This window comes from Triticum dicoccoides, chromosome 4A, assembly GCF_002162155.2.
Source record: "Triticum dicoccoides isolate Atlit2015 ecotype Zavitan chromosome 4A, WEW_v2.0, whole genome shotgun sequence".
Classification (NCBI taxonomy): domain Eukaryota; kingdom Viridiplantae; phylum Streptophyta; class Magnoliopsida; order Poales; family Poaceae; genus Triticum; species Triticum dicoccoides.
The window spans coordinates 61,013,384-61,034,720 of record NC_041386.1 but is presented as its reverse complement, the minus strand read 5'-3'; the positions used below and the strand labels follow the sequence as shown (position 1 = coordinate 61,034,720).

Sequence of the window (21,337 nt, the reverse complement as noted above, 5' to 3'; positions counted from 1 at the left end):
TAACACACCTCAAGATCAATAATACCTGGTCACTAAAACATCAGAAAGTCTCTCGTGTTGAAAACTTGAAATGCATTAGTACATTGATCTTTTACTTTCATAAGCAAACTTCCATTGATCTTTTGAATTCTGATTCACCTATGTCAAGCTTCTATCCTGCGGCACCTTTTCTCGCAAGGCTGAATACTGAAAGGTAGACATGGAAACAAATCAAGTATCCTTATAGTTTTCTAACCCATTGGCTTTAACATTCACGTTTCTACTACCGATTCTTCTAAAATGCTGTTGCCCACAATCCGTCCCATGTCACCAAAGTGGGGGGAAAATTCACCAAACTGTGGATTGTTGTGTGCTTTGGCCATTGCAAAGAGAGGCGGGCATCGTAGTAGGTAGCTTAGCCAGCAATGGTAGTTGTCGTTGCTTCTTGTCTTGCTCCTCCTAGTCGATGCTATTACTGTTTCTGCCTGAAACACCTGCGCATGCAGCAAAAAAAATTCAGAGATATAAAATGACAGTAGAGGGATTGTACGCCGTGCCACCCTTAGGCCGCCTCCTGTGCCATTTTCAAACCTCCGCATGGCTTAACTGCTCCGGCAACGCCCTCCTAGAGGGAGGAAAAACAGAGAGAGGACATTTGAACTCCTTTTCTGCTCTGTTTCCGGTCTTAGCGGACGTACGCGGACAGGGCCAACACAGGGTCGCAGCTATAGGAGGCGCGCTTCAGTTCGACGGCGGTTCACTCAACGTTGTTGTAGATAACAAGATCTTCTCCCCCTCCGATGATGCGCCTGACCCACTGCTCCAGGGAGGTCGCATCCCGCTGTGGAGGACGACCAAAGTCTCTGAACAATATTGCTGGTCTATTAAAATAATTTGGCAAACTGGAATATTTATAGTTCCCTAGGTTGGTAGTACATGAATTTACAGCAGGATACATACCAGTCATCTCAACAAAAAGATCGTGATCACATATAATTTGCAGGAACGACAATTTGCAATCATGGAAGTCCGACTGGCAAACCCCTGCAGACTTGTCCATATACAATGACACCTGATGAACAGATGCTTAATTATGCACATCAGTACTTGGAGTTCATAAATCAACAGTAAAAAGAAACAGTTCAATCTTCAGGCAAAGCAAACCAAATCAACAGTCAAAAGAGTAAATAAGTTCAAATGAACACATATATGAGATTAGATGATCGTAGCTGAAAAGAAACAGTTCAATCTTCTGGCAAAGCAAGACTTATTTTGCAGAGAAAATTCAGGAATTCAAAAGAATAGATAACAAAGAACCAAGGGGAGGGACAAATTTAATGTGGCAGGCTTCATTACCATCTCAAAAACTTGGCGTGGCTCAATGATTGATAAAGGGTCCTAACAGAAGAAAGCAAGAGTGTTGTTCAATAGCTTCGCCAAGTTTAAACCCATTTTACACGGACCAGCGATGCCACCTAATATATGCCCATGCGTTGCAACGGGAGAAAAAAAAAATCATGCCCCTAACAACACAAACATGGCTCAAGACTCCCAATAGTGTACTTAACAATAGTTTGTCAAAAGTTAATAATACTCCTGTTTCTAAGATAAGATAGTGGTCTCCCAATAGTTGGTCAAAAGTTATTGTTAGCCTCCGAATCAAACAATACACATATGAGTAAATAAAGTCATTGCTTGATAAGTTAAAAGTTCCAAGCATTTTATTTTTAGAACACAGGGAGACTGAAGCATTACAGTTTAGTGATTTACCATACTATGTAGCTGGTTGTAAAAGGTTCTGTCGAAGTCAACCATACAAATATCGATCCAATATAAAAAAAACTTAATTTGTGCGCTGCCGTTTCAAAAAAAAATTATGCCCTGAAGTGGGATATGGCAAAAATTCATACTTGTACAAGGTGCAACGAACCATAATTTTGATGAATGTTTAGCAAGCTGCAAACACACAAGAAGCAGTCTGGCATATTATGAAGCCACCGGGGAGACATCAGCTGCTAGGCCACAATGGGCACCTCCTAATCCTGCTCCTCCGCTCACTCCTCGATAGATACAACCTGGGAGAATCCTTACAGGTAGGTGAATGTCAATCACCCGGTCTGTTATGATTTGGTCGTGCAATATTGTCTAGATACCGCAAGAATCAAATAAAATGCGCTGATATAAAGTAGATAGCATTACTCTAGTTAGCATAGCTCAGTATTTGCATCTTTCAATCAGTGAAGGATCCTTGACTCTAGAGATCGGGGTAAGCATAAATATGGGATGCTTCAATATGGCAGCTCCTTCCCTCCCTCCCTGTCTAAGTGCAAGCGGATGCTGGGCATCCAGCAGAAACCTATGATGGACTTGATGACTGAATCCAAACTGTTCAAGGAGGACGTCTCCAAGAGGACAAAAGCTAAAAGTGGATTGAGCCTCAAAAAATAAAGATAATGAATGCATGACAGACATAACTTAGGGTTGCGACGGATACATACTGAATAGTGGCAGTTTTAGAAGAATCTGACGCATCATTCATCCCGTGAAACATATCAAAATTGACAACGATGTGAAACCCATACCTACAGATGAGAGCACACAGGATCAAGTATGATTAGCCACAAGGCTCTTGTGTAAGTAGTAGAATGGTGTTGCAAATTCTGAACTTATATCAGTATAAAGAAACTTGGATATTGCCCTACTTATATCAATATATTAATTCGAACCAGTGTTACAAACTATATTTTCGTGGAAAATGAACTTAGAGGGTTTGCCAAATCTACCAACAAACAGGAGCAGTGATAGCTGATGCACTTCCGATCTTTTATACTATCAAAGACAACAAAAACAATGGTAACATATATCATTAGTAGCCAAATCTCAGTAGTAAAGTAATATATTATGCTTAGCCAGAGCCAAGAATTGAAGTGCTTCAGAGTAATATACCACCTCAAGAACCAAGAATCAAAAGCCATTTCCAATCAAAAAAACTCTCCTAAACACTACAGATAAGCATCTGATGATCAAATAGATGTATCATTTATAACTACCAAGATATATATTTGCAACAATAAGAAAAATGTTTTTTTTGACCCGGGCTAATCCCCTTTCCATTAAAAATATAACGGAAATACAGCCAGTTCCAAGTTCAAACAAGGGAAAGGGAAACAGCGGGATCAAGCACTTCAGGGAAACCCGCTGTGAGCGCTCGCAATCGAAACGCCCACTACGAGGCGAAAACCCTGAAGCACCATCAACACGCATCGAACCAAACTAAAGTTCAGATCACAATACAACCCCGCATCAAGGCATCACAGTTATGCAGAACAAAAGAAACAAACTCCACACAAACGCTCTCCAGAGTCTTTAGTGTCTCAAATCGATCACTTCAAAAGGCTTCAGCAATGTCTCAGGCCTCCCAATAAGAAAAATGTAAAAAATTATTATTGTGTATATAATACTGCCGTTAGAAAAAAAGATTGTAGGTGAGTCAGTTATTTGAGTATTGGCCCATTACTTGATGCTTTTGTCAAGAGCTTTCCGATAATAAACATCATCATAAGCAAAAAAAATCGGGTTATGAAGGTGAATAGCGTGTGTATATCTGATCCAGAAATGCTCTATGTACTACTCCTGGACCAAATATATTTCTAAGATTAGTCAGTACAACATAAAGTAGTTAGTACAGCATAGAGTAGTCACTTATCTGAACCCCTTTCCTCACGATCTGAAATAAAATAAAAGAGCAATACCTTCAGGGCGATTGATTGCTAGCTTTCTAGTTAACTCATGTGCAATTTGTGATAGAGGCAGTACAAGCATGTATCCTTATCCTGCTATATAACTGTCGTACGGTTAAAAGCAAACGAATTTGTCCCAAATAATCCAAGTAATTGGACTGCAAGATGAAGGTGCATACAACATCCAATTCTGCTAGTGGTCTTCCGCACTGATTTTTTTTGTTCTTGAACCTAGCGGGAACTGAAGAAGTGATGGAGGCTGGGACCCCAGGACACGCACTTCAGCAATGGATTTTGTAGAGCCGAGAAGTGATGCCACATCTCGCACTTATCGGCTCAAAACGAAATCTAGAAGAAGCATACGAAAAAATAATGTAGTACCTGTGTACGTGGGATCGATCCATGGCTCCCATGCCCCGCAGCCAGAAAAATCAAGAAGACAAACTTTTTTTTGAGACAAGAAGACAAAATTGAGCATACATATTAGGACATAGTCAACATACTCTATGGGGGCAATTTGTGGCTGGGGTCAAGCCCTTCGTGGCCCGAGCTGGCGGTTGAATCCATCTACGCTGCTGCTGCCAATCTAGCGCGGGGCTAGGAGGGAGGGAGCAGTGCTGCTGCCGGTCCAGCCCAGGGTGTGGACGGAGCGCTGCTGCTGGGCTCCCAAACTGATCCGGTGGTTGCCCATCGACCGGATCCAGCCCCGCCGCTGCCGCTCTCCGGCAGGTCGCCGCATCGGCCGAATCCATCCCTCCTTCGCTAGAACCTGCCTCTCGCCCCCGATCCAGTCCACCTCGGACCGCTGCACCAGATCCGCTGTTTCCCTGCATGCCCTGGAGCCGTCGCGCCCTCTACGTCGAGCCCTGCCGCATTGACCTGGACGAGGACGCGATGACGCGAAACGTTATCATACGCATCGTTTATATTTCCAAGGACGTGCGAACCCCAAATTAGTACCACCACGGTTATATTACGGTCTTGTCTATACAAATCGTAAAAACGTATTATGCCATGAGAAGAAAACGTATTATGACGATGAATCCACGGAGTCAATCTGTGCTTTATTATTAAAGAAAGATGTGCCGCTGCTCCGCTATTTTCATTTTTTTTGTCTACGCCCAGGCCTTTTTGTAAGGGTAGAACTGAAAGAGCTGGGCTGCGTTATTTTTCGTTTCCCTTTCTTTTTAATCAATTAAATTAATATTCATTTGTAATTTATAATTTTTAAAATTTGATTTTTTTTGGCGATGTCAGTTGCATGTTCATCATCAAACACGGACGAATAACTGGTGTCATAGAAATTTATACAGGTGTGACCATGATTTTTTTTCCAGACCTTATTTAGTTGCATGTCTAACCCTAGCACACAGCTCATGCCCTATCCAATTGCATGTTCATTTTTTTCCAGACCTTGTTTAATTACATATCACATACGGTTCGGAAGAAGTGAATATGTATGATAGTCTCCTTATCACACACGTTTGGCAATCATGAACTGTTTGTGATGGGATGCGCATCGTAAACATTGCACCACAGAATAGTGTGTGCAATGGTAATGTCAGCACACACGAGTAGCAAGGATGGAGCGTTTGGGTTATTCGATATATCACAAACAGTTGTGTGATGAATCGCGTTTGGGATAGATGCGGGCATCGCATACACTTAGTTCTGGAAAACGTATGCATTCCTACTCCCTATCCCCGACGGTTTCTGAATCGTGTGGAAGGACCCCCTATCACCCACACTATCAAGGCGACGGTTTAAAGTGCTATCATGGAAAGGGGTTAAGAACCGTTTGTAGCAGCTCGATGTACCAGCGTATCCACCGTTGAGCGGAGTGTGCTTAATTCCTCGGCTCTGAGAGCCTCGGATAGTGCTTCGAGGGCGAGCGATGCTGTTTTCTTTTCGGCCCGAAGAGCTCTGTTCGGATCGCTTGTAATTGTGATCACACCATTGGGCCCTGGCATTTTGAGTTTCATATACCCGTAATGTGGTACAGGCTGAAACATTGCGAATGCATCACACCCCAATAGGGTGTGGTAACCGCTATGGAAGGGAACAATGTGGAAGAGTAGTTCTTCGAACCTGTAGTTCTCGGGAGTGCCGAATACTACATCGAGAATGACTCATCCGGAGCAGCGCGCCTCTTTTGGGGGGATAATCCCTCGAAAGGTAGTCTGACTTTGTTCGACACGAGATCCGTCGAATTGCATTTTGTCCAGGGTGTCCTTGTAAACGAGGTTTAAACCGCTACCACCGTCCATCAGCACCTTGTGGAGTCTAAAGCCGTCCACTATGGGATCCAGGACTAGTGCGGTGGGTGCTCAGACGGGGCGGGCCCTTGGCCCATATTCCTCGTCGAAGGTGATTGGTGTATCCGTCCATGAATTTGTTGTTGTCACCTGGTGGATTTGACCGCGTTCTCGAAGGGCTCTTTTTATCTGATTCTTTGAGGAAAACATCTCGTAGATCGTCGGGCCCTCAGTGTCGTTGTCCGGGGGTGTTTGATACGTCTCCATCGTATCTACTTTTCCAAACTCTTTTGCCCTTATTTTGGACTCTAATTTGCATGATTTGAATGGAATTTACCCAGACTGACGCTGTTTTCAGCAGAATTGCTTTAGTGTTATTTTTGTGCAGAAATAAAAGCTCCTTAGAATGACCTAAAAATTCATGAAGAATATTTTTGGAATTAATAAAAAACATTGGCGAAAGAATCAACCGGAAGGGACCCACCAGCTGTCCACATGGGTGGGGGCCGCCCCCCTCCCTAGGGCGCACCCCCTGCCTTATGGGCCCCATGGACCTCCACCGACCTCAACTCCAACTCTATATGTTCATGTTCGGGGAGAAAAAAACCAGAGAAATGGATTCATCATATTTTTCAATATGGAGCCGTCGTCACCCCCTGTTCTTCATCGGGAGGGCAGATCTGGAGTCCGTTCAGGGCTCCGGAGAGGGGAAATCATCGCCGCCATCATCATCACCAACCTTCGTCCATCACCAATTTCATGATGCTCATCGCCGTGCGTGAGTAATTCCATTGTAGACTTGCTGGACGGTGATGGGTTGGATGAGATTTATCATGTAATCGAGTTCGTTTTGTTAGGGTTTGATCCCTAGTATCCACTATGTTCTAAGATTGATGTTGCTATGACTTTGCTATGCTTAATGCTTGTCACTAGGGCCTGAGTGCCATGATTTCATATCTGAACCTATTATGTTTTCATGAATATATTTGAGTTCTTGATCCGATCTTGCAAGTTGTAGACACCTATTACGAGTTAAGATCCGCATACCCCAAGGTGACAATAATTGGGATTCTTTCTAGTGATTATCATAGTTTGAGGAGTTCATGTATTCACTAAGTGCTAACGCTTTGTACTGGTTCTCTATTAAAAGGAGGCCTTAATATCCCTTAGTTCCCATTAGGACCTCGCTGCCAGGGAGGGTAGGACAAAAGATGTCATGCAAGTTCTTTTCCATAAGAACATATTACTATATACGGAATACATGCCTACATTATATTGATGAATAGGAGCTAGCTCTATGTCACCCTAGGTTATAACTGTTGCATGATGAATGTCATCCGACATAATTATCCATCACTGATCCATTGCCTATGAGTTCGTTTCATATTGATCTTTGCTTCATTACTTTTCCGTTGACACTGTTACAATTGCTACAAAATAATTTTTCCATCGTTACCGTTACTTCCATACTACTTTCCTACTAAATACTTTGATGCGGATATTAAGTCTTTCTGGTGTGGTTGAATTGACAACTCAGCTGCTAATACTTGAGAATATTCTTTGGCTCTCCTTGTGTTGAATCAATAAATTTGGGTTGAATACTCTACCCTCGACAACCGTTACGATCCCCTATACTTCTGGGTTATCAAGACCTTTTTCGGGTGCCGTTGCCGGGGATCATAGCTCTATTCTCTGAGTCACTTGGGATTTATATCTATTGATCACTATGAGAAATTTGAAAGACAACAAAACCAAGATCTATCCCTCTACTACGAGGGGAGGTAAGGAACCGCCATCTAGCTCTGCACTTGATTCACCTTCTGGTTTGAGTAAGCTTGCAACACCTACACCTGCTATTGATTCTGATATGTCGCATGTTATTGATGATGCCACTTCTGCTATGCATGATGCTTATGATGATACTACTTCTTTGCTTGATAATACTGTGCCACTAGGTGAATTTCTTGATGAACAACTTGCTAGGGTTAGAGAGAATGAAATTATTGAAACTGATGATCTTATTGGAACTGAAGATTATGATTATCCTCCTAGATATGAATTGCCTAAGGTACCCGAGGGTTATTGTCGGTGTCAAAACCGGTTTCTCGGGTAGGGGGTCCTGAACTGTGCGTCTAAGGCGGATGGTAACAGGAGGCAGGGAACACCATGTTTTACCCAGGTTCGGGCCCTCTTGATGGAGGTAAAACCCTACGTCCTGCTTGATTTATTCTTGATGATACGAGTATTACAAGAGTTGATCTACCACGAGATCGGAGAGGCTAAACCCTAGAAGCTAGCCTATGGTATGATTGTATGTTGTCCTATGGACTAAAACCCTCCGGTTTATATAGACACCGGAGGGGGCTAGGGTTACACAAGGTCGGTTACAAAGGAGGAGATATCCATATCCGTACTGCCTAGCTTGCCTTCCACGCCAAGTAGAGTTCCATCTGGACACGAGATAAAGTCTTCAATCTTGTATCTTCATAGTCCAACAGTTCGGCCAAAGGATATAATACGGCTGTCCGGATACCCCCTAATCCAGGACTCCCTCAGTAGCCCCCGAACCAGGCTTCAATGACGATGAGTCCGGCGCGCAGTGTTGTCTTCGGCATTGCAAGGCGGGTTCTTCTCCATATTTCAAACGTATGTAAAGCAGTGTCCGGTCCCATAAATGTTTGGACCTCTTGGCTCCTGTGCCCAATAAGGGCTATCTCCCACGCGTCGAATGAATACGAGGCGCCAGGGCGTTTTTACATTCGCCCCCCTAGCCAGATAAATAAATTATCTATTAAAGGGATGGGGATTCTTAGATCCAATCCATACCATCCTCCCCCAGCGAGAATCCATCAGAGCGTGTTCCGGAAAGATCCATTCCAGCATGGCCGACCTCCGCAGCTCCTCCTCCCGCCCCCGTAGCCCTAAGATCGGTGATTGGGAGAGATGTTCAGTCCCACACAGTCGATTACTCGAACTGCAGACTAAGGGATTTCTCCCTCCGACGTATATGGTGCCCGTTCGCCGGGCTTGCCACCTACAATGGCGGGGAGCAAGCGGAGAGCTTTCCCTATCCCTCTATGGGGGAGCGGGTTTGCCTTTTTCCTTATTTATTAAGGGGACTCGGATTTCTAATTCATCCGTTCCTCCGCGGGCTCCTGGAGTTCTACGGCCTCCAATTACACAATTTCACCCCTGCCTCCATTCTACATATCACCGGCTATGTTGCTCTCTGCGAGTTGTTCCTGGGCTGCAAGGCTCACTTCGAGCTGTGGAAAAGGCTATTTTGCCTCGTCTCTCGCACACAGAGGGGGTCACTTTATCAAGTGGGCGGAGCCGAAATATGGCGCATCACCGGTACCGGATACCTGTCCGGTACCCCGAAGAAGTCGTTCGAAGACTGGCCTTCGGAATGGTTTTATATGGAGGACGTTCCCCTTCCGGACCCTGTTTGGCGGGGTCTTCCTGAGTTCACAATGCTCCTCTGAAGAAACGCCGAAGTTGGCGCCCACGGAGCCCCCAGGTGGAAGACAATGGAGAAGTCCTCTACTTGATGAACCGGATTAAAGCACTGGCTCAATCAGGATTGACAGTAATCGAAGTTATGTCGATTTGCATAATGCAGAGAGTGCAACCACTTCAATATCGTGGGCACCCTTGTGGTGTTTTAACGGGGCGGATGATGCCACCCGCTGCGGGCGTAAGGGTCCGGACAATGCTGCCGCTTTAGCAAAAAATTTGTCCAAATTGTTCAAGGGAGAGGAAGAGGAGTTCATCCGCATCAAGCCACGGGATGGATTCTCCATGTACAATCCTCCAAGCTGGGTAAGTTATATCTCCTTACTCCCATATTTCTTGCATTCTTTGTCGTAAGTATTCACCTTGCCACTTTGCGGTAGGAACTGCGAAAAGCCATAAAGGAGGTCAGCAGCCCTTCTCCACAACCAGAGGACCCTGACCGGGCCCTCGACTCCGGACTTGAAGAAGATCCGGTTATATTCGTGGAGCTGATAGACCGGCAGTTCTATCAGTTAAGCTGCGATGATGCCATGGTGGCCATTACGGCCGACTATCCCGGACTGCTTCCTGCATCGCACGTAATAAAACCAAAAAATCCCAACTCCAAAAACTAGGATCCCCTATTAGACACTTCACCTACCACATACATATGGCGTTTTTACAGGGAAGGCATTCGGGACGCCCTGCCGAACCCGCAACAACTTGCCAACAAGAGGCACCGAGGCCGGGCAGGCCAAAAAGGAAGGCGGTCAGGACGGAGACGCTGGCGCAAAGGTATAATAGAAACTCCGCTCCGTGGTTGTCGTCTTTCTCGAAATGTAACGACGCCCGTGTTTCTTTAACAGAAAAAATGCTCGCCGGAATATGTCCGGCGATGTTGCTAATCACGCTTCCACCAGTCGGGCGCCAGGACCGGACATAGAGGCGGAAGCCGATATGGGGCGGGCGCCGGATAATCCCCCTACAGAGGATGCGGATAGATTATCCGCTACAAACTCGGAAGTGGAAAGCGCCATGAATCATAGGCGCCGCCGGGCCGTACTCCGTGACGCTTGTTTCTCACCAGAGGCATTTGATGCTTTCAATTCTGGAGAGGCGTACCTCCGTGCTTCTCAAGATGGTCTAGCCAGAGCCACGGATCAGTATGTAAAGGATGTACGGGTAAGTAAATCTGACAATTTATATGTATCAGTAGCCCCTGAGACTTGAAACAATTAGCAGAACTGATTTAAGGATCATCTTTATTGTGTAGGTTCTTACAGAAAAGAATACTAGGCTGTCACAGGAGCTGGAGGAATGCAAGACCCAACTGCGGGCTGCTGTTGCCCCATTGAAGGAACCGAAAAAGTCTCCCACTAGTAACATTTACTTTAAAGAATGATGGTTACCATACAGTATGCGGCGTGGCTGCAGATCTAACAATAGATGTTGCAGATGAATCCGGAGAAAATCCGAAGGACCAGCATGTCGTGCGATAGCTAGAGGCTGGCAAACGCATGCTGACTGAGGTTAGGCGGGAGAAAAACAATCTCCAAGACGCCAATATCAAGCTGGGCATGGAACTAAAAGACGTTCGAGCCCAGCTTGCAGACTTCGAGAAGGAGAATAAGTGGCTTCGGCACGACATTTTCAGTAAGTGCTTGAACAAATCCTTTTGAAGGAGTTCGGCAAAGAAGCCGACTAACAGCGTTATGTCTGTAGGTATGCTGACGGGTCGTCCCGCGGAGGAAATGCCCGGGTCTGTGGGTGATCTTTTATCCGAGCTCTCACATTTGCACGAACAAGTTCGGCAGGTGATGCAAGGTGTTGCCCAGGCATTGTGGCCATCCGTCTCCCTGCCAGAAGGCATTGCAGAGCTTACGGAGAGGCTCAAGGGAGCACGGCGGCGCTTCCGATTATGGAAGATATCGGCATGCCGTCAAGGTGCCAGAGAAGCCTGGGCCATGGTGAAGACGCGGTATACCAAGGCTGACCCAAATCACATGGCCGAGGTCGGACCTGTGGGGGCCGACGGAAAAGAGATCCCCGTTAGCTTAGTTTATGGGCAAGTAGAATTAGCCGCAAAGTATTCCCAACAGGATTGTAGGCTAGACCGCATGTTGGATGGTATAGAAGAGGAATTTAGTCAATCTGCATAACTATGTAATTAAAGTGACATGTATAATGCCTTCTAGCCGAGTTGTAGATCATTTGTCTTGGCGGACCTTTTCGCTTCAACCTCGGGACCCGATAGTCCGGAGTGTATCCGAATACCCGCTCAGTTATATAAGAACCGGGGTATGCGTGGAGACCAGACGTAGGGGTCATTAGTGCTTGAACATACAAGTGCCCAACTAGTTATGTTATAGGGTAGTAAGAAACATCTTCCGGGGAGAATAGTTCTGTTAAGGGTTCCTTTCCCTGGGTAAGCATGCCCTAAAGTGCATGTCCGGACTGCGATAGGAAACGCAGGAAAAACATCTGGGGGCAGATATGGAAAATAAATAAATAAAATCATCTTTTGTTCACCGACCGAATATTCCCTTAAGAACGCTAGCTTTCGGCTTCACCTAGTCTGAGGTACACATCTGGCTGACCCGGCAGTAAAATCGCAGAGGTGCTCCCCTTATGCCCTAGCCGAATTAACAGGAACGTAGGGCATAAATACAAGAGTCAGGCAACCCAGCTTGGCCAAAACTTAAGTCATATCGACGCATATAATGGAGAAAAAGGTACATGCGGAAGCATAACACATGTGCGGGGCACGAGGCTCAGATAAATAAATAAGCTTCTGTGAAAGAAGCCCCCAGGTATGATGAGCGCGGCTAGCGCATCTATAATGTGCAAGCGAGGCACAAGTTGGCCTTTAAAGGCCTAAAGAAGGAATAAAAGAAAGAGAGAAAGAAAAACAAGGCAGATAATGTATATGCAAGAAATGGACAGAGGAAGGAGACGAACATAGAGTCCGGCGCTAGGCGTAGAATCTTCGGAGCCTGACCGCGTTCCATGGGTTCGGCTCGAGTCGATTAGTCGATGCATCCCTGTCACATCCCTAGTTCTGGTATGGTCCTAGGCTTGCTTTGTGCATCATGTTTAAATTTCAAATGAAATTGAAATGGGGATGTTTCAAACCCTAGCACCAAAGCAAATTCAAATAGGTTCAACTTTAAAATGGATTTTCAATGAACCCAAAATGCTATTCAGAAATGTTCATGCTCTTGGGATAATGTTGGGAACAACAACCAGAGGTGATGCACATTTTTACTACACATTTTGGATTTTTGAATCAATGCATAAATATTTGATTTGGAGCTGTTTAGATTATATAAATATTTTAATGGCTCCAAAAATGTTGGGAATTGGTAAGGGCCTCTAGAATATTATATCTAGATGCCACAATTATTTTCAGCATTTATGGAAATGTTTTAACATTTCTTTTGGATACAAAACAAATGTGAGAAATAGAAAAAGAAAACAGGAAATAAGAAAAACACCTACCCAGGCCACTTACTTGGCGGCCCACTAGCCGGCCCAGCCCACCTGGCGGCTTGCCAGTCATCTTCAACCTCTGCCAGTAGGCAGAGGAAGAGACCTCGCACGCGGCCGAGCGCGCCACCTCCTGCTTCGCGCTGGCTATCCTCCCCCGAGTCCACCTGCACGCCCAGGAGATGAGGACGGCCCCCTCTCACTTTCCCCTCCTTTCTCTGCCTCGTCCCCTTCCTCTGGCCCCTCTTCCTCACGCCGCCGAGCACACCCGAGACCGCCGCTCGCCGTAGACATGGCCACCGGCCACCCCACTACCTGCCGATGAGACCTCGAGCTCCGCACCGTCGTCTTCTTCATCCACGCCGAGCCAAGCAACCGGGGAAGCACCACAACATCGTCCCCGACGTCTTGTTCAACCTCGGTGCCCGGAGATCCTCGGCGTCGATTCGCTGCCCACCGGCCGTCCCCGCGCCTACCGACCCCTCCGGTAGACTCTCTGTGAGCTTCCGCGTCGAACCCGTCTCCTCCCTCTCTCATTTATGCTCGCTAGCTCCGGTCCCCACCATGCCGTGAGCTCACCGTCGGCGTCCTCTTCGCCGCCGTCGCTTTAGTTCGCGGTAGTCGCACCCGAGCGCACGGTCGTGCTCCTGGTTACGCCAGGAAGCCGTAGACAACCCCAGTCAGGCTCCTCGTGCTCCGTAGCCCCGTGCCTGTGCACCACCGAACTCCAGCCGCCGCCTCCATGGTCGTGGCTGTCGTTTCCGGCGACCCCGCGGCCTCCCGAGCAGCCAGCTAGATGCGGGCGTGTGCAGGCTATCTTCTGGTGGCCTTCGCGCGTCCACCCGACGCCTGTAGCGCATTCCGATGAAGCACCGCCGCGCGGTTTGGTCGTCGCCGGCTGAACTCCGGTGAGGCTGACGTGGCAGCTTAATTAGCGCTAATTCCACAGCCTAATCCCCCCCTGAGACTGACAGTGGGCCCCAGAGCCAAGTCAAACCCTGGTCAGTGCGGGTTTGACCCGGGGTTAACCCCAGTGTCACTGCCGTGTGGCCCCCACACGTCAGGTTTGACCTGGTCAGCCTTCTGACGCCTCTGTGACGTCATGCTGACGCAGTAATTGTTTTTCTAGATTTTAAATAATTCAGAGAATTTCAGAAAATAGTTAAAACTTCTAAAATCATAGAAATTAAACCGTAGCTCAGAATGAAATAAATTATATATGAAAAATCATCATAACAATGCAAGAAATCCATTTATGCTAGTTTCATGCATGAAAAACCAACTTATACTTGTTGTATAAGTGAAAACGTAATAATGGCATGTTATATACTTAATTTGGGGTTTGCATATGAATCCTTGGTTCATATGGACTTCAACCAAATTGATGCTACATGCATTAGGGAAAATCATAGAATCTTTGAAATGTCATCTTCATGCATCATACTGTTGCATATGGTTGTTTATTGATTGCCGGCACCGTTCCCTCTCGATAGGTTCTGCTCCAGAAGGTGTCCCGAGTACCTGTCTGAGGAGCAGTGCTTCTTCGTGGATCTATCAGGCAAGCAAACCCCTTTGAGCATCTCGATAAATCCCACTCTCTCGCTCCTGCTCCTTTTACTGCATTAGGACAACAACGATTCAAACCGCTACTTTCTGCTGCGGTAGCTGAACCCATTCCTCTGCATGACCTGTCATTGCCACAGTAAATAGTTGAAACCCACTAGCATGAGTAGGAGTTGCTTGAGCCTTGATGTGCCTGCTCATCCATGCTTGTTTTCTTTATGCCAGCTATGCTTAGAGTTGTGTTAGGTCTGATTCATCGGGAATGAATTGGAGTGGTGAACATGTCCTACCGGTAAAGGCTAAGTGTGTGAACACATTTTGGTAAAGGTAGCGATGAGAGGCCATGTAGGAGTACATGGTGGGTTGTCTCATTGGAACCGTCCCTAAGCACTGAGTTCTGTGTATGTTATCCAAGTCCAGTTACTACCACACATTGGGTTCCGGTTATCCGGCCCCTCTCGGCTTATTAATCCACTTGATCTCTGTCCAGGAGTTGCAACTAGTTTCTGGCGTTTGTAGGTAGTGCTACTTGTCTACCAGGTGGTGTCCGACGGGATGGGCTTGGGACAGACTAGGCACCATGGCACGGTGTACCAAGTGGCACCCGGATGGTGGGCTTGGGAACCCTGCACACATCATTTGGGGCCGTGAGCGACACCCCGGCCGAATCTCCTTGCGGATGGAACCCGAATAGGCGATAAACCTGGACGAGAGACTTGTGTGGTTAGTCAGGTCGTGGCCGACACCCTCGCCCGGCTTTCGCTTGAAGATTGCTGAGGTACATAATGTGTACAGGGCTATAAGTGGCGAGAGCGTGTGTGAAGAAGTACACCCCTGCAGGGTCAACATTATCTATTCGAATAGCCATTTTCCTCGGATATGGAAACTTGGAGAACTTATGTAGTACATAGACAACTGGAAGTGGATACTCTAAAATACACAAGATAAGCGTGAGTGCTATGGATGGCCTTCTCGTAGGGAGACGGGAACGGATCCATAGTGGAGTATTGATATGGTGAATATGTGGACTCGTGTGCGTCTTCTCACCTCAAGAAGTTTCTGATACTCGTAGTATAGGTTAGCCACTAAGTCAAAGCTGGCTTGCTGCTGTTAAACTCCACCACCCCCTTTGTTGATAATGTTGCATATGTAGTTAGTTCTGATGTAAGACTTGCTGAGTACCTTTGTACTCACGTTTGCTTATTTATGTTTTGCAGTTGGTTACACTAGTGGCTTCGACGAGTAGCTTGTATCCCAGCTACGATCTTGTACCCTTGGGAGGGTCGTGTTTAGTCAGGCTTCTTAGTCTTTGCCTTTTGTAGTTGTCTGTACTCAGACATGTAATGCTTCCGTTGCTTGTATGCTCTGAATGATGGGTCATGAGACCCCTGTTTGTATTGATACTATGTGGCTCTTCTGGGCCTTTATCTATATGAGTTTGAGTTATGTTGTGATGCCATGTTGTACAGCACATACTTGCATGTTATGCGTACGTGTAACGTGTATTGCTATGTGTGGGATCCGTCAACCTAGTTGTTTACCTCTGGTAGCCTCTCTTATGGGGAAATGTAGTCTTGTGCTTCCATGTGCCATAGTAGTCCGCTACAGCCCGGTTCACCGGAGTCCTGCTAGCCCAGCACTACTGCTCCGGAACACTTGACTGGCCGGCATGTGAATCACTTCATTCTTGTGTTTGTCCCTTCGGGGAAATGTCACGCGGTGACATCCGGAGTCCTGCCTAGCCTGCTACAGCCCGGGTTCCCAGAGTCCTGTTAGCCCAGTGCTACAGCCCGGATTCATACGCTGTTGACCGACATGCTCGAGGTTGATTCATGTATGCCTGTCCCTGTAAGTTAGTGCTACTTTGGGTTCACGACTAGTCATGTTGGCCCGGGTTCTTTGTCATATGGATACTAGCGACACTATCATATACGTGAGCCAAAAGGCGCAAACGGTCTCGGGCCAGGTAAGGTGGCACCCGTGGGAATACCGTGCGTGAGGCCACAAAGTGATATGAAGTGTTACATGCTAGATCGGTGTGACTTAGGATCGGGGTCCCGACAATCCCGCACTCGGTACGCTCCACCGGTCAGAACTTGGTCAATAATGAAGGGACCTTCCCATTTGGGCTCGAGCTTGTTCTTTTTCTTATCCGGCAGGCGTAGAACTAGTTCGCCAACGTTATAAGTTTTGGCCCGTACTTCTCTGCTTTGCTATCTGCGAGCCTGTTGCTGATAAAATGCGGAACGGGCTTTTGCTACGTCGCGCTCCTCCTCCAGGGTGTCCAGCCTGCCGATTGAGCTCGGATTCTCTTTCTTCGTACATGCGCACTCGAGGTGAGTCATGAATTATGTCACAGGGCAAGACTGCCTCCGCGCCGTACACCATAAAGAAGGGTGTATATCCTGTACTACGATTCGGCGTGGTCCGCAGCCCCCAGAGTACGGAGTCGAGCTCCTCTACCCAGTGCGTGTTAGACTCCGTTAAGGAACGCACTAATCTGGGTTTAATGCCGCTCATTATAAGACCGTTTTCTCGCTCAACTTGGCCATTGGTTTGTGGGTGATAGACTGAAGCATAATCGAGCTTGATGCCCATTTTGCTACACCAAAGTTTTACCTCATCGACAGTGAAGTTCGTGCCGTTGTCAGTGATGATGCCGTGGGGGATGCCATAATGGTGTACGACCCCGGATATGAAGTCTATCATCGGTCCAAATTCGGCTGTTTTAACAAGTTTGGCCTCTATCCATTTGGTGAATTTATCCACCATGACCAGTAAGTATTTTTTCTTGTGGGTTCCCCCTTTAAGGGGTCCAACCATGTCAAGCCCCCAAACCGTGAAGGGCCACGTAATGGGGATTGTTTGGAGGGCGGTGGGTGGCATGTGGCTTTGATTTGCAAAGAGCTGGCAACCGGCGCAACGTTGGACCAAGTCCTGTGCATCTGCCCGGGCCGTTGGCCAATAGAATCCTCTATGGAAGTCCTTGCTTACAAGAGCCCGGGCTGCGGCGTGGTGAGCGCCGAGTCCGACGTGAATTTCTGCCAAAAGGTTCCGCCCTTCCTCTTTGGAGATGCACCTTTGAAGGACTCCGGTAGTGCTTTTTTAATACAATTCTCCCTCATGGACCCTGTAGGCCTTAGATCGCCGCACTATGCAGCATGCCTCATTTTGGTCCTCCGGAAGTTCCTGCCTAGTTAGGTAGGCCAGGAATGGTTCTATCCACGGGGCTATGATGGCCATTATTACGTGGGTTGAAGGTGTTATTTCGGTGGCGGAGCCTCCGATTGTGTCAGAGTGTTCGGTATCGGGTATTTTGGCCGGGTCCGGACTATTTTTACTGGTGTCCCCTTCCCATACTACGGATGGCTTGAACAGCCTCTCCAAAAATATGTTGGGGAGGACCGCATCGCGTTTAGTGCCGATGCGGGCGAGGATATCCGCCGCCTGATTGTTTTCCCAAGCCACATGGTGAAATTCGAGCCCCTCGAACCGAGCTGACATTTTTAGGACGGTGTTTCGGTAGGCGGCCATTTTCGGATCCTTGGCGTCAAAGTCTCCATTTATTTGGGATATTGCGAGGTTTGAATCCCCACGCACCTCCAGGCGTTGAATGCCCATGGAGACTGCCATCCGAAGACCATGCAACAGAGCTTCGTATTCGGCTGTGTTGTTGGAGTCTGTATACAATAGTTGCAGTACGTACTGAACGGTATCTCCGGTTGGGGACGTCAGGACGACGCCAGCCCCTAGACCAGCCAGCATTTTAGAACCGTCGAAGTGCATGATCCAATTGGAGTATGCGCTGTACTCTTTAGGGAGTTCGGCCTCCGTCATTCAGCGACAAAGTCGGCCAATACTTGTGACTTAATGGCTCGTCGAGGTTTGTATGTTATGTCGAACGGGAGGAGCTCAATGGCCCATTTGGCAATCCGGCCCGTAGCATCGCGGTTGTTTATAATATCATTAAGTGGCACTTCCGAGGCTACTGTAATCGAACACTCTTGAAAGTAGTGTTGCAGCTTCCGGGATGCCATGAATACCGCATAGGCTATCTTTTGATAATGTGGGTACTGTGATTTTCATGGAGTGAGGACAGTGGATACATAGTATACCGGCTTTTGAAGAGGGAATTTATGTCTGTCAGCTTCTCTTTCGACGACAAGCACTGCGCTTACAACTTGATGAGTTGCCGCAATGTACAACAGCATTGGTTCGCCGATGTTTGGCGCGGCCAGGATTGGGTTGGTTGCCAAAATGACCTTTATTTCTTCCAATCCAGCTGTGGCAGCGTCCGTCCACTCGAAGTGTTCGATGCGCCGAAGGAGGCGATAAAGGGGTAAAGCCTTTTCTCATAAGCGGGAGATAAAGCGGCTTAGAGCCGCCATGCATCCAGTTAACTTCTGGATTTGTTTGAGGTCTGTTGGGGTAGCCAACTATGACAAAGCTCGGATTTTGGCTGGATTATCTTCAATACCTCTACTGGAGACAATGAAACCCAGGAGCTTTCCGGCTGGTACGCCGAAAACGCATTTTTGGGATTGAGCTTGATGTCGTATGTTCGGAGGCTGTCGAATGTGAGCCTCAAGTCGTCTATCAAAGAGTCGATGTGTTTGGTTTTGACGACCACATTGTCTATGTATGCCTATACTGTTTTGCCGATTTGTTTCTGCAGACATGTCTGAATCATGCGCTGATATGTTGCGCCGGCGTTTTTAAGCCCAAAAGGCATTATGTTGAAACAGAAGGGACCGTATGGTGTGATGAATGCCGTTGCGGCTTGGTCGGACTCCGCCATCTTGATTTGGTGGTAACCGGAGTATACGTCGAGGAAACAGAATGACTCGTGTCCTGCGGTAGCATCAATAATTTGATTGATGCGGGGGAGGGGGAAGGGATCCTTTGGGCAAGCTTTATTGAGGTCCTTGAAATCGACACAAAGGCGCCAGGATTTATCCTTCTTTGGTACCATCACCAGGTTTGCTAGCCAGTCCGGGTGTTTTATTTCTCTGATGAATCCGGCCTCCAATAACTTGGCTAGTTCCTCTCCCATGGCTTGTCTCTTAGGTTCGAAGAAACGCCGAAGAGCTTGCTTGACCGGCTTGAATCCCTTTAGGATATTGAGGCTATGCTCGGCTAGCCTGCGTGGGATTCCTGGCATGTCTGAGGGATGCCAGGCGAATATGTCCCAATTCTCGCGCAAGGAACTCTCGTAGTGCGGCATCCACGGCGGGGTTAAACTGTGCCCCGATGGAGGCTGTTTTTGTAGGGTCCGTTTGGTGGACTTGGAATTTGACTATTTCATCCGCTGGTTTAAAAGAGGTGGACTTGGATCTCTTATCGAGTATCACGTCGTCCTTGTCCACTGTGGAGCATAGCGTGGTTAATTTCTCGGCCGAGAGGGCTTCGGATAATGCCTCGAGGGCCAGTGCAGCTGTTTTGTTTTCGGCGTGGAGTGCTGTGTCCGGATCACTGGCGAGGGTGATGATTCCGTTGGGCCCGGGCATTTTGAGCTTCATGTACCCATAATGGGGTACGGTTTGGAAGATCGTGAACACCTCATGTCCTAAAAGGGCGTGGTATCCACTGCTGAACGGGGCCACTTGAAATGTAATTTCTTCGGACCTATAGTTCTCTGGCGTACCGAATACCACATGTAGTGTGATTTTCCCAGCGCATCATGCCTCCCGGCTGGGTATGATTCCCCTGAAGGTTGTGCTACTTTGCTCAATGCGGTTCCAGTCTATTTCCATTTTTTGAAGAGTTTCCTCATAGATGAGGTTTAATCCGCTGCCGCCGTTGCTACGTCTTGAGCTTGCGTTGGTTTTCCCCGAAGAGGAAGGGATGATGCAGCAGAGTAGCGTAAGTATTTCCCTCAGTTTTTGAGAACCAAGGTATCAATCCAGTAGGAGGCCACGCTCAAGTCCCTCGTACCTGCACAAAGCGATAGCTACTCGCAACCAACGCGATTAGGGGTTGTCAATCCCTTCATGGTCACTTACGAGAGTGAGATATGATAGATATAATATTTTTGGTATTTTTGGTATAAAGATGCAAAGTAAAAAGTAAAAGCAAAGTAAAAAAGCAAAGCAAGATTAAAGTGATGGAGATTGATATGATGAGAATAGACTCGGGGGCCATAGGTTTCACTAGTGGCTTCTCTCAAGAGCATAAGTATTCTACGGTGGGTGAACAAATTACTGTTGAGCAATTGCCAGAATTGAGCATAGTTATGAGAATATCTAGGCATGATCATGTATATAGGCATCACGTCCATGACAAGTAGATCGAAACGATTCTGCATCTACCACTATTACTCCACTCATCGACCGCTATCCAGCATGCATCTAGAGTATTAAGTTAAAAACAGAGTAACGCCTTAAGCAAGATGACATGATGTAGAGAGATAAATTCATGCAATATGAAATAAACCCCATCTTGTTATCCTCGATGGCAACAATACAATACGTGCCTTGCTGCCCCTTCTGTCACTGGGTAAGGACACCGCAAGATCGAACCCAAAGCTAAGCACTTCTCCCATGGCAAGAACTACCAATCTAGTTGGCCAAACCAAACGGATAATTCGAAGAGACTTGCAAAGATAACCAATCATACATAAAAGAATTCAGAGAAGATTCAAATATTATTCATAGATAGACTTGATCATAAACCCACAATTCATCGATCTCAACAAACACACCGCAAAAACAAGATTACATCGAATAGATCTCCACAAGAGAGGGGGAGAACTTTGTATTGAGATTCAAAGAGAGAGAAGAAGCCATCTAGCTACTAACCATGGACCCGAAGGTCTGAGGT

The 21,337-nt window shown here is 46.9% G+C and overlaps 1 long non-coding RNA gene across 2 annotated transcripts; it reads right to left on the bottom strand.

Annotated features, from left to right (window-relative positions):
* On the bottom strand, positions 1-4,587 carry LOC119284979. Of its 2 annotated transcripts, none has more exons than XR_005139301.1 (2): positions 940-4,587; positions 1-860 (listed from the first exon to the last, which is right to left on the bottom strand). It is a non-coding gene; the product is annotated as an uncharacterized LOC119284979 (long non-coding RNA). The 2 variants fall into 2 exon arrangements; XR_005139302.1 differs by having other exon boundaries at positions 1-842.
* Between the last annotated feature and the right edge of the window lie 16,750 nt (positions 4,588-21,337).